General features: G+C 36.5%; 1 pseudogene across 1 annotated transcript in view; it reads right to left on the bottom strand.

Annotated features, from left to right (window-relative positions):
* The window catches only part of LOC144973850 (uncharacterized), a 38,019-nt pseudogene that overhangs the window by 11,548 nt on the left and 11,471 nt on the right, over positions 1-15,000 (bottom strand). The window contains exons 5-13 of the transcript XR_013645625.1: positions 13,947-14,060; positions 13,369-13,543; positions 10,584-10,839; positions 6,486-6,558; positions 4,033-4,216; positions 3,659-3,844; positions 2,261-2,423; positions 1,682-1,691; positions 552-654 (exon numbers count right to left, since the gene is read on the bottom strand). The product of XR_013645625.1 is annotated as an uncharacterized LOC144973850 (transcript). The remainder of the gene's footprint in view (positions 1-551; positions 655-1,681; positions 1,692-2,260; positions 2,424-3,658; positions 3,845-4,032; positions 4,217-6,485; positions 6,559-10,583; positions 10,840-13,368; positions 13,544-13,946; positions 14,061-15,000) is intronic.

Here is a 15,000-nt window from a genome sequence, read left to right as displayed (position 1 = left end):
GTAACATGTAGAACGAAACACAACGCCTGTTAGACGATATTTCAATAATTTTTTTTTCTGACAGAGACAACGCTGTCAACAGCCAGGGACTCATTTTACACCTGAGTACGGTGAAAGAATGTGAGTAAAGAGCCTTTTCCGAGGGCTCAACTATGCTCCAAACGAGGCTTGAACCCAGGACATTCCGATCCGAAAGCGAGTGTCATACCACAAGATCACATAGCCGCAGCTAACCAATATCATCAAAAACTCTTACCACAACACATCATGTCGAGTTGCCCATCCAGGTAACCTGTCAGAAAATGTCGAAATCAGAATCAGCCTCTTTGTCACCTTTACTACTCCTCGTGGCCATTGATTGGATCTTAAAAACTACGGCCACAAACAAGAACAATGGAATGGACGATACTAAAATAACTGGATGATTTAGATTTTGCTATCGATAGACATGGAGGTAGCGACAATAATATTGTTTCACGCATTAAAACATCTAGAACTTTCTTTGTCACTCTAAAGAAGGTCTGGAATTTCAAAGAATTCCACAAAATTACGCATCTTCAATTCCAATGTGAGGGCTATACTTTATACGGCCCATAAACGTGGGGAATTGCCGAGGCACAACATCAGAAGATACAAGTCTTCCTGACTTCCAGTCTGTGACAAATATATGCAGAATCAGGGGAAAAACTTAGAAATGATGAACCGTGGAAGAAAGAAAAGCAGGAGCCTGTCAGAGTGGTAATCCAGCACAGGAAATGGAGATGGGTTGGGCACATGCCAAGAAAATAATTGAGCAACATCAATCGGCAGGCCCTTACATGGCATCCACAAGGAAAGAGAAGACGGGGAAGGTCCAGACACACATCGTGGAGGAGATCAACAACAGAAGACAGAGGGGAATAGTAAAAGCAAAATGAATCAGAAGGCCTTATTGTCCATCTTTATCGTGTGTAGTTTAGGTTATATCAGCGCCAGTAAAATGGAAGAAAATGGGATAGTAAAAAGTTCTAGAATGACAATTAAAGCATCCAAGAAAAAGTAAGACATAGGGGAACTGGGAACAAATAGGTATCAGATGTAGATTCCAAGAGCACACCAACCAATGTACTTAGTTTGAGATCACCTATAAGTCTCATCCGGACACAAGCACAAGATCCAACAAAAAGAAATACACTCAAATGCTTACATTATACATTCAAAATAACAAATATAATAATACACAACAGAGAGATGATCTCTAAAAGGAAAAAAAGTACCATCTCCCAAAACAATAACTATGCATATGACTTTCCCTCCCAGCCAGGGTCAGGACAAAACCAAGTAATCTATTTCCAAGACAAAGACAGAAAGCATGTTGGAAAATAGATATAGGGGGATAGACGACACAGTATGCACCTCCCTGTCCACTATTGGAATCAGGTCATTGAAGGACAAAATTGATGAACTGACTGGCAAAAGCATCCCAAGACAAAGACAGAATGCAAATTGGATAACAGGCATAAGGGGATAGAAGTCACAGTAATAAGTGCCGCCCTGCCCACTATGGAAGGCCAGGAACCCCACCCAGTGGTGAGCTCTTAAACCTGCTGTCAACTTCTACAATCCAAAGCACACGATTTTACCAGAACAAATTGAAATTGAAACTTTAGACAAATTTTATACACGTTTTGACACAGCAAACACTTTTGATACTGGAAATGAAAAACGTAAATAATTAAACAGGGATTTGGAAGATGAAATGACTATTGAGGTCAGTGAAGTAGAAATGATATTAATACATATTTTCGAAACTAAACGAGAGAAAGGCTGCCGGGCTGGATGGTGTTATATAATCATACTTAGTTAAAAACAGCCAATATGGCAACACCATATGGACCTGGCAACTAAAATACCAACTTCCCCTCAGTTGTGAATAAATATGGTTGACGACTAGACCACACGTGTTTTGTTTGTCATTCATAGTACCACACTCAAATCATAACATGGTGTCAGAAGATACAAATAAGTAAACCCTTGCTTCAGAAACTCCACTAGTATATTACATTTTCTTTGAATCAATATTTCATCGAGCTATTTCTTCTACCAAAACTAGTTCCTGACTAAAGTTCCAAACCCAAAGACGGACTCCATAAAACCGAGTCCCATGAATTTTGAAAGTGAGAGCATTTCAGAAAACTGGCGAAAATTATGGTTGCAGCACATGAAATTACTGCTGACTGGCCCATTAGCAGAGAAAAGCGAAGAACAAAAGAGTAGCTACTTCCTGCTCTATATTGGTGAAGATGGGCGAGATATTTACAACTCCTGGAACACCGAGAAGCAACTGGCAGTAAGTGAAATGATAGACCGATTCACAAGGTATTGCCAACCAAAGAAAAACGTTCCAATGGCCCGCTACAAGTTCAATTCCAGAATGCAGGCAACTGAAGAAATGGTCGATCAGTTTATTACAGATTTGAAGATTCTGGCCCACGGTTGTGAATTTGGAGAAATAAAAAATTCACTCATCAGAGATCGCATCATATTTGGGACAAATGATGCCAGAATAAGAGAAAGACTACTTCAAGAGGGAGATGCAGACTTGGAGAAGGCAAGTGACATCGCAAGAGAAATGGAGACATCAAAACAACAGATTAGTAAGCTTCAACAAACAACAGTGTACACATTAAAAGAAAAGAGTAAAACCAAGCCAGATGAAGAAAGACAGAAGGCAAGAACACATCTAAAGCAGAATTACAAACAATGTCAGAAATGTGGCGGGCAGATGCATCCCTTTGACCAATGTCCTGCCAAGAATAAGATTTGCAACTATTGCGAGAAACCGCACCATTTCAAGAAAATGTGCAGGAAATTAAAGTACGATAACAACAGGAAAAACATGAACAATTTTGAACTTGAAGATGAAGACGAAACTTATATTTTGAAACATTGCAAATACAGAGCCTCAAAGACGAAGTATTCACCTCAATAAAGATAAAACTTAACGAGAAGAATACTGCTACTTTAAAGGTGAAAGTTGATACCGGTGCACAAGGCAACGCCCTTCCACTAAGAATCTACAAAAACATGTACCCAGATGATGTCGACAAAGAAGGATTACCAAAATCACTCCAGCCTTCCTCAAGAACATTGATGGCATACGGCGGTCACCAAGTCAAACAATTTGGAACAGTTACTTTTCCCTGTTCGAGTAAAGACAAATACCAAAATGCCTTATTCTATGTCACAGAAGATGAAGGAAACGCAATCTTAGGACTGCCAACAGCTCAAGCACTCAATCTAATCACAATTAATTGCCAACTTAAAAATGAAAATTGTGAAGAGAAGATCAAGAACAGATTTCCAGATACCTTCAATGGTATTGGCAAATTCCAAGGCCAATATCACATCAACATTAACAAAAGTATTCCACCAGTGATACATGCTCCAAGAAGAGTCCCAATTATCCTGAAAGACCGAATAAAAGAAGAATTGGACGAAATGACAGAAAAAGGAATCATCAACAAAATCAAAGAAGGTGAACCGACGACATGGGTCAACAGCCTTGTCTACAGAGAAAAATCTAATGGCAAACTAAGACTATGTCTTGACCCGAAAGATCTAAACAAGGCTATACTGAGAGAACATCATGCCATTCCAACACTTGAAGAAATCATACCGAAACTCAATGGTGCCAAGTATTTCTCCATACTTGATGCAAAAGCTGGATACTGGAACATTGAACTGGACGACGAATCCAGTTACCTGACAACCTTCAATACCCCTTTCGGCAGATACAGATTCTTGAGAATGCCATTTGGTCTGAACATGAGCCAAGACATTTTTCAAGCCAAGATCGATCAGACTTTTGAAGGATCAGACGATATTGTGGTACATGGGGAGACAGAAGAAGAACATGATGCCAACCTCAATGAGATGTTGAAAAGATGTGAAGCCACCGGTTTGAAACTGAATCCAGAAAAGTGCAAAATAAAACAAAAAAGCATCAAATTTGATGGCATCATATGCTCAGAAGATGGTATAAAACCAGACCCTGCAAAAGTAGCAGCTCTCAAGAATATGAAGCCACCACAAACGCCCCGAGATTTACAATCATTCCTAGGACTGACAACATACATGAGCACATTCATTCCAAACACCAGTGACCTTACTGCACCTCTAAGAGAAATCCTGAAAAAAGACGGCGATTTTTGTTGGATTGCTACAATGTTAGAAGCTTATGACAAAATCAAAGAGGCTATATCTGAAAAAGTAACACTTGCATGCTTCGACAGCAACGACAAGCTTCAGAGGATCAAAGAGGAAGTCGAACAAGACACAGAACTAAATGCTCTCAAGCATACAGTTTTCACTGGATGGCCAGAGAAAATTCAAGATGTTGACTACCTCTGCAGACCCTATTGGAACTACAGAGATTAAATCAGCATAGAGGAAGGTATTTTGCTAAAAGGCAGAAGAGTTATCATACCCAAAACATTACAGAAAGAGATCCTTGAAACACTCTATAAACCACACCTGGGGGTTGAAAAACTCAACTAAGGGCACGAGCTTCAGTGTTTTGGAGAAACATAAACAGAGACATAGCAGAAATCACGAAAGAGTGCAAAACATGCCAAGCTTGCCAACCATCTCAAAGGAAAGAACCTCTCATCCCTTCTGAAGTTCCACCCCATGCATGGCACACAATAGGTACAGACTGTTCTACCTTGATGGAGAAGAATACCTTTTGGTTGCAGATTACTTCACAAAGTTTCATTTTGTAAGGAAGATTCCGCAAAACCAAAGCACTAGCCAAAAAATAGTGACACTAACGAAACAAATCATTAGTGAACATGGGATTCCTGTAACCATAAGATCAGACAATGGTCCTCATTTCAGCGGGAATGCATACAAAAATTTTACACAAAATTATGGAATCCGCCATGACACAAGTTCACCTCACTATCCACGTAGCAATGGATTCATCGAGAGCCAGGTGAAAATAGTGAAATGTACACTCAAGAAAGCACGTGAAACAGCATCAGATCCATTCATGGCCATGTTAGCTCTCAGGACAACTCCGATTGACAATAACACTCTATCACCTGCACAACTACTCTATGGCCGACAACTGAAAGATGATTTGCCAAGAAAAGAATTTCGTGCTCCAGACCTAGAAGAAACCAAATGCCATCTTGAGAATCGGCAGAAAATTGTTTTTGTTTGTTTTTAAGGGTTTTACGGCGCTTGCAACACATTTAGGTTATATCAGCGCCAGTAAAAAGGAAGAAAATGGGATAGTAAAAAGTTCTAGAATTACAATTAAAGCACCCAAGAAAAAGTAAGACAAAGGGGAACTGAGAACAAATAGGGATCAGATGTAGATTCCAAGAGCATACCACCAATGTACTTAGTTTGAAATCACCTACAAGTCTCATCCAGACACAAGCACAAAACCCAACAAAGAGGAATACACTCAAATGCTTACATTATACATTCAAAATAAAAATAATAATACATAACAGAGAGATGATTTACAAGGAAAAAAATATCATCTCCCAAAACAATAACTATGCATTTGACTGTTTCCCTCCCAGCTAGGCTTCCGGCCAGAGCCAGGACAAAACCAAGTAATCTCATTCCAAGACAAAGACAGAAAGCATGTTGGAAAACAGATATAAGGGGATAGAAGACACAGTATGTACCTCCCTGCCCGCTATGGGAGGTCAGGATCCCCACCCAGAATCGGCAGAAAACCCAAGAACACTACTACAATAGATCAACGTATCAACTCCCAAAATTATCAATGGGACATCAAGTAACCTACCAAAACAAATCGACCAACAGATGGCAACAAGGTATCATAATGCAGAAAGACGAACATCCCAGATCGTACCTAGTCAGAACAGAAAATGACAACATCATTCGTCGAAATAGGCACCATCTACGTCCATTGCCAAATCCAAATACAGCAAGACCAATATCGACATCTAGTGCCAATCATCAGATGGTACAGACAACGGCAGCACAGGTCGAGCTCCCATGCTCACCTGTGCCCGAACAGAACAAGCACGAGCGCTCTTCTGTTCGTGAAGACAATCTGTCTTCACAGGAACACAACACACAGACAAACAAAAGTAAATCACCTTATATAACTAGAAGTGGTCGTACTGTTAAGGTTCCACAGACTTACAAATGATAGGCATGGCCATTAAGCATGAAATATGATTGTGAATACGACCACTAACACGACAGACTTGCAAACACTAGATGCAAATATACACTAAAATAAGCTGCTAGGGCATTGGATAGGTTTTACATTTATCATAATTCAGTCAGTAGTTTAGAAACAGAGGAAACATCTTTTCCAGGAGAATAAAATGAAAAACGTTGACTATAACCCCAACATTATAATGTTGTTGGAAAGGAGGATGTTATATAATCATACTTAGTTGAAAACAGCCAATATGGCAACACCATATGGACCTGGCAACTAAAATACCAACTTCCCCTCAGTTGTGAATAAACATGGTTGACGACTAGACCACATGTGTTTTGTTTGTCATTCATAGTACCACACTGAAATCATAACAGATGGGTTGAAAGGAACATTTATTAAAAGAATGTGCCCATCAGCTGCCCCCCCCCCCCCCCCCCCCCCCCCCCATTTTACACGCATTTTTAACATGTCCCTCCAACCAGTTTTGATCCCTGCAGTTTAGAAAACGTTAAAAATTGTTCCTATTCCAAAAACAATTTAAAAAAAAATTGAATCAATAAACGATCTCAGATCTGTTGCACTGACTTTGATAGTCATGAAATCTTTAGAAAAACTTGTCCTTATTAAAAAGATTTTCCACATGTAAAGCATTCATATGGATTTTCCTCAGAAGGGAAGCTTGAGTGTCCATGCAAAGCTGAACCGCAGGCAAATGCTTTTCCACAAGTAAGACATTTATGTGGCTTTTCCCCACAATGGGTTTTTGAGTGTTCATCCACAAGTGAGCTTTGATAAAGGTTTTTTTCCACAAGTAAGACATATATTATGCAGTTTTTCCTGAATGGATTCTTGGGTGTTGATGCAAGGCTGCCATGAGCAAATGCTTTTCCACAAGTAAGATGATGTGTATAGATAGTATGCAGATGACGTCACTCAGGTCTTTGTTCTTGTTTTTTGCCATCCGCGTTTATAAGTAATGCTCACTGAACTGTATTTACCCGACTATAAACGTTCATGGATACACACAGTTTTGTGTGTTGATCCGTTATACTTCCGGATGGCAATGTTATGAACTTCTTAGCCAAGCGCATGCTATCTATAGAAATGCCTGCTAGGAAACAAAGGGAGATAAGACCGTATACATGAGGGCAAATCCAAAACATGATAGTGAAATAAGGATCGATAAGAATGTAAATGGAGAGGTAAGAGAGTTCTCCTATCTTGGATCCAATAATAATAATAATAATAATAATAATAATAATAATAATAATAATAATAATAATAATAATAATAATAATAATGTCTTTATTGTCCTCACAATAGTGGCAATTTGTCATTTAGTTACACATTTATAACAATACAATATTATAAAGAGCATACATTACATAATATATTGACATAATATATACACACTTACACACATATATACACTAGTAACATCGTAGTCATCGTCACCAACATCATCCTCACAACCTTCCTAATATTCCCGTTACAATCTTTCACTTTCCCTACAACACCATCACCATCCTCATTATTATATTATTTTTTGTGTATCAAGCTAAAAGATGGAAAGCTTGATCAGTAAGACAGAGGTCGTGTTCTCCGATTGCGTTCTCTCTCTCTCTTCCGCACTCTTCCAATTATTCTCTCTTCCAGTCCATCTTTATTATCTTTCTCTTCCTTTATTTCTTTCCCTATTTCCTTCTTCCTCCATTTTCCACTCTAAAGATAGGGATTGTGTCCTTATCACTTCTATATACTCTAAATATATTGTAAGTCCAAATCATACTCTCTACTGTCATCATAACATGAGTGCATGTACACACACACAAACCTACTATAAACAATTTCTCCTTGTCATCTCTCTCTTTCTCTCACGGACACACACCATACACACATGGAAGCACACAGTTCCTGTCATCCTGTTTCCTGGTCTTCCACATTTATTTCAGAAGTGATACATATTATATATAAATATATATATATATAGTGCAACCCCTGGAAAACAACATTGTTTGGGTCCAGAAAATTATGTTGTTTTCCAGGGGTGTCATTATTCCGGAGTTTTCAAGATGGCAGATAAAGGTGGCATGGTTAGACCTGTGAATACTCACAGTGCATGCGATGACCAGTGCCTGAGAGAAGACACATCCTAACGACATTAGAATATGTATTTCTCCTGTTTACAAAGGGTATACCAGTTACGCTTTCACTCTCCATGGTTTTTTATCGTAAACAGTGCTCGAACACTATTTCACAAAACTAGTAATAAATCAAGAAAATCAAGTATCTGTATGATAATAACGCAGAAGAACACAGATGCTCACATCCACTTTTAATATGTATTATTTAAAATCCATGCGATGCTATAAATATAAAATTAAATTTTCTTCTTTCATCTCATCTCGGTACCTTTCGGTTACGAAGCAAAGACCGTACCAATGAGTCAAGGTGGCCCTACAATGTGTTTTTGAATACCGAAATGTTTATTTAAATCCACTAACATTTACAAGCATTGAAAAATTAGTAGATCTACATCTTACGATATAATATTTAAAAAAAACAAGAAATAAAAAAACAAAAAACAAACAACTAGGTATTCATTTCAATAATTTAAAATTTAGACTGATGTTTAGATAAACAATTGATTTAAAAAAATGAAAATAATAACTTGAAAGAGTCTGTCTTTGTTTTCCCGGCTATTCAAACATGCATTATAAGACCATAAATATCCATGAATGCCCCCATTAGACACAGCATTGCCTGATATCAGTTAACCTCAACGACCTCAGGTTCAGGTAGTTACATAGAGGGTTAATGAACCTTGGAGAGTACCATACACTGATATTCTTCTTTTGCTGTGGTTCCATATGAACTGATGCTGATTCCACGCAGTGTAGTAAACATATATGTTCTGATTGGTCAGTTACAAATCGATCTGATTGGGAGAGGAAAAAGCGTTTTTTACTGGTGAAGAGTAAAAGATGACGATGATTGGGCACCAAGCATCGGAATCAACTGCCGTTTGTTGCTAAAAATAAAAAGATATCGCTATTTGTTTTTTCATTATTACTAATAGCATACAGAAAAAAATCGGGACCAAAGGTCAGGTCGTTACCAGGTGTTGTCATTATTCAGAGGTTGCACTATATATATATATATATATATATATATATATATATATATATATATATATATATATATATATATATATATATATATATATATATATATATATATATACCAGTGATCAAAAGACAGTATACACTTGTTTTACCTACAAAATTGGTATGAAACATCGTTATGGTTTATTTAAAACCTATGTGTAATCATAATACTATCATTTTATCTTTCATTGTGTTAGAATTTGTAAGGTTTATGGTTAATCGTGTATGCTTCATAGACTTTTTAAAACATGAGCTTCAAAAAGGGAAGTAACAAGTCAAAATATACACTATAATTTTGAAAAAACAATGACATTTTAATAAATTTATTTGTGTTCATTTCATTTGAAGTGAAGGTGAATCTAATTCAATCAGTCGCGAGAATGTCCCCCGTTAGCTCCAATCATTAGCCTACGCCAAAGGATAAAAAAGTAATGACGATTTTAAATGTGTATACTTTCTTTTGATCGCAAGTATATATAGATACAGTTACAGTAAAGTTTCACATAATGAGATTATCACAACAAATTTACATTTTAGAAATCATTAATTAAACACTCTTTAATATTATCAACACATCCACAGAAGTGTAAACTTACATTCACATCTCTCTCTCTCTCTCTCTCTCTCTCTCTCTCTCTCTCTCTCTCTCTCTCTCTCTCTCTCTCTCTCAATCTCTCTCTCTCTATCATCATGCACATTCCTGCTTTTTTCTACTATCGATGTTGAGGGAGTTTTAAATTCTACAACATGGCTCCTTTTTGTTTGCTTTTTTTTAGTATTAACAAACTTCGAAATCACGAATTTATTTCCGAAAAAATTTTTAGACTGTGGAGAGCACAAAGACTCAACCAAGAAACCTGCAAGACATAGAAAAGAATTAAGAGCAGTCTGTCCCGGAATACAGCCACTGCAAAAGCAGCCGATCCACAAAGAAATGGAGATGTCTAGTGGATGCCCTAGGTGCCTCTAGGCCAAAAGGATAAGTTAGTAAGTCATAAATTGCAAATGCTTTTCCACAAGAAGACAAAGATATGATTCTCTTAAGAATGGAATCTTCTTGAGTGTAATTGAAGTTTGAACTTTGAGCAAATGCTTTTCACAAGTAAGACATTAATATGGCTTTTCTCCAGAATGGATTCTTGAATGTACATGCAAATATGAACTATGGGAAAACGCTTTTCCAAAAGTAAGACATTGATATATGGCTTTTCTTAAGAATGGATTCTTGAGTGTTTACACAAGGCTGAATGGTCAGCAAATGCTTTTCCACAAGTAGGACATTGATATGGCTTTTCTCCAGAATGGATTCTTGAGTGTTTTTGCAAGTCTGAACTTTGAACAAATGCTTTTCCACAAGTAAGACATTGATATGGTTTATCTCCAGAATGGATTCTTGAGTGTTTTGCAAGTTTGAACTTGAGCAAATGTTTTCCACAGTAAGACATTGATATGGCCTTATCTCCAGAATGGATTCTTGAATGATCGCAATTGAACTATGAGCAAATGCTTTTCCACAAAGTAAGACATTGATATGGCTTTCTCCAGAATGGATTCTTGAGTGTTTTCAAGGCATGAATGTCAAGCAAATGCTTTTCCACAAGTAAGACATTATATGGTTTTCTCCAGAATGGATTCTTGAGTGTTTTGCAATTGAGTTGAAACAAAGCTTTTCCACAAGGAAGACATTGATATGGCTTTTTCCAGAATGGATTTTTGTGTGTTTTTGCAAGTCTAGAAATCTTTGAACATTATGCTTTTTCCACAAGTACATGGAATTGGAGATGGTTTACTCCCGAATGGATCTTGAGTGTTTTCAAGATAATTTCAGGCAATGTTTACACAATGAAGCATTGATATGTAATCTTTAGAATGAATCTCATGAGTGTTCTTGCAGATTGCGAAGTCTCAATCTAACACCTTGCTTCCAAAATAAGACGTGAATATGCTTTTTAACTGCAAGGAAACGGAATCTATAACAGTGGTTATAAAGCTTACCTATAGAAATGTATTTTCTTTTTGAACTTTTTTCTTTCCACCTTCACCAACTTCGTTACCCAGGATTATTCTGGAATAGAAGATTTCCCGAACAATAAAGTTATGCCTGGTCATTCTCGATTTTTCGCCAATTTGACCTAAAATTGCCAAAATTTCAAAAAATCCCAGAATTTTCCAAAGATTGTCCAAAAGTCTTCAAATTGCCAAATCTTGAGGTAGAAAATAGAATCGTTTCATAAAAATTCTACATAACAATTTTAAACAAATAGTAAAGAGGACGATAAAAATCTATAAGCAGTTGTAACAAAATCTTAAAGACATTACCTACTCCAACTTTACAAAGCTACAACATTTTCTTCAGCCTTTTTTTTCTATTCCCCTTTTTACTTTATCATATTCCTATTCCATCCCAAAATTGAATTATCATGGAAACTAAATTTAGGATTTCACAGCAAAATGAGATGAAGTTATGTGTAATAAATCATGAATTATCAGATCGATTGCAAGGCACTCAGGTACACATGCTATGATGTCATTCATACTTGAGGCAACATATAAAAGTGTTGGGTTTTCATTAATTCTCTTGTCAAAACATTTGTTTGTTTGTTTTTAAGGGTTTTACGGCGCTTGCAACACATTTAGGTTATATCAGCACCAGTAAAAAGGAAGAAAATGGGATAGTAAAAAGTTCTAGAATTACAATTAAAGCATCCAAGAAAAAGTAAGACAAAGGGGAACTGGGAACAAATAGGGATCAGATGTAGATTCCAAGAGCTTACGACCAATGTACTTAGTTTGAGATCACCTATAAGTCTCATCCTGACACAAGCACGGCCCCCACTAAGAGGAATACACTCAAATGCTTACATTATAAATTAGAACAAATATAATAATACATAACAGAGAGATGATTTACAAGGAAAAAAATATCATCTCCCAAAACAATGACCATGAATTCGACTGTTTCCCTCCCAGCCAGAACTCCGGCCAGGGCCAGGACAAAACCAAGCGATCTCATTCCAAGACAAAGACAGAATGCAAGTTGGAAAACAGATATAAGGTGATAGAAGACACAGTTTTTACCTCCCTGCCCGCTATGGGAGGTCAGGATCCCCACCCAGTCAAAACATTTGTGAACAGACAAGAGATAACACTGCAAATAATATTATGTTAACCCTAATCGTATGTCATGTTTTTACCCCTTAATCGTATGTCGGGGGATCGTTTGTTATCCCATGACAACATATAGTAAAGTAAAGAACTATCCCTATTCATACGTCTGGGTGATTTTGTTACCCCATGACAATATAAAGTAAAGTAATAGAATACTCTTATTCGTATATCAGGGTGATTTTGATAAACGTAATGATCATGAGTCGCATTTTCATAATTATAACAATCAGATGCTTGATCATTGCTGTGATTCCCATTTACTTCCCTGTGACATACACGTCATATGACAATAAAAATCTACTGTGTTGCAAACCACCACCACTGCCGCCGCCACCACCACCACCACCACCGTAGTAATAATAATAATAATAATAATAATAATAATAGTAATAGTAATAATATAATAATAATAATAATAATAATAATAATAATAATAACAATAAAATAATAAATAATAATATAATAACAATAATAATAGTAATAATATTATTATTATTATTATTATATTATTAATTATTATTATTATTATTATTATTATTTATTATTAATCATCATCATTGTTATCATTATTATTATTATTAAACTCACTTTAGATAAAATCTTGTTTAAAATAAACTTCTGTCAAGTCCCGTTCATTCCTAATCAAAGCCTGGTTTAAATAAACACAAATCAGTCTCTGGCTGGTTAAAATTAAATGTTCTCTGCCGCTACACAGAGGCCTTTTTTTCCCCAAGCATAAAAGCAAATGGCAAAGTTCTGAAATAAGTACAGTTGTACACACTCCCATGCAATGCCATCACAGTCACAAACAGCTTCATCGCTACTCATCCCCACCCCCATATACCAACCCTTATCTCTATTAGTTGTACACACTCCCATGCAATGCCATCACAGTCGCAAACAGCTTCATCGCTACTCATCCCCACCCCCATACACCAACCCCTATCTATATTAGTTGTACACACTTCCTCATTGCTACCCGACATATTGCTTTTGGTTTGGCCTTGATCTCTTTGCACACAAATCATGACAACTACCTATTTAATATGTTCCAGTAGTTTTGCTAGCTTTCAATTAGAGTTTCATCAGTTTCAGTACAGATACAATTTAATCAACTATCTAGGTTGATCACAATACAAGTTTACGAAAAAGATTAAGAAAAACCTTTCTAAAGATAAGCATATTTTCTGGTCCTGATGAGTCTATTTTAAGCCTAGTCAACAGTACTTGTTTCAGAACTTTACCAATTGCTTTTATACAACAAGGTGGTATATTTTTCTTTAGGGTATGAAAAAGGTTCGGTTTTCTTCTCATTTAGGTTGAGCACATTTTTCTCACTTGCAGTCACAATGTTATCTACCAAATACCCAATTATATACTATTGAGAAAACATGATTGCTTGACATTCTTACCAGGTTTGATATCAAAAAGAGCAGCAAGCTTTTCCTCCGATTCCAGTGTGTCATTCATCAACATCTCTATAATTTGACTCACAGTCGATTCTGTAGCCTGATTTGCAAAGCCAGCTGGAACAAATACATTAAGAAATCAATATTATAATTACTATTATTATTGTTATTATAATAATAATAATAATAATAATAATAATAATAATAATAATAATAATAATAATAATAATAATAATAATAATAATAATAATAATAATAATGATAATAATAATAACAATAATAATAATAATAATACAATTTAACCCATAAAAGGCGAGATTAAATCTTATTTTAACCTAACACCAGATCTTAGTCTTAATGTTATCATTAACAATAACAGACAAGCTATGCGATTATAGTTTAATTGGTGGAAACGATTTATTCTGCATTAACAATAAGGAAATTATTATCTGGATGAAGAAAAAAAATAAGTGTTGCTGTTAAAAGGTTAAAATTGCAGGAATCATGTATCGTAAAGCACTTCCGTAGCACCCCTTTGATTTACGTCATCGGGTGACCCATTGATTCTTTCATCTTCCCCAATACCCCCCCCCCCCTCTCTCTCTCTCTCTCTCTTGTCATAGTGTCATCCATTCCCCTTGGCTTCTCACGGTGAAACGAAAACTTTCAGCTCGGTTTGCAAACACATGTAGGATTTGTCTCTCACTAGGCCTTGGCTAATGGTTTAAAAACCAAGACATCGGGTAGTGGGTGTCTGGCCAAGTTAATCAGACATTTGACTGTCTGGCAGCCCAGCTACTGCTTACGTTTATTCATACTGCAATCACCATTGAGTACAGACGATACAAGTTACTTTGCATTTTACTTTGTTTTCAACGTTAAACTGTGTATTATTGTGCTGACGAAGGGTTTGTACCTGAAACGTCCATTGTCTGTTTAGTTCCTATACAAAGCCTCTCCATTTTCACTCTTTCGTTAGTATTTTTACGTTCTGCCTATAACTATAACACACACACACACATTCAAATGGGGGAGGGGTGGGGGAGAGAAGGGTGAG

The sequence above is a fragment of the Berghia stephanieae genome, chromosome 5, assembly GCF_034508935.2.
Source record: "Berghia stephanieae isolate SIO BIC M18660-M18661 chromosome 5, UCSD_Bste_1.3, whole genome shotgun sequence".
NCBI classification, from domain to species: Eukaryota; Metazoa; Mollusca; class Gastropoda; order Nudibranchia; family Aeolidiidae; genus Berghia; species Berghia stephanieae.
The sequence above is the reverse complement of the archived record's forward strand: the minus strand, read 5'-3'. Positions and strand labels throughout refer to the sequence as shown.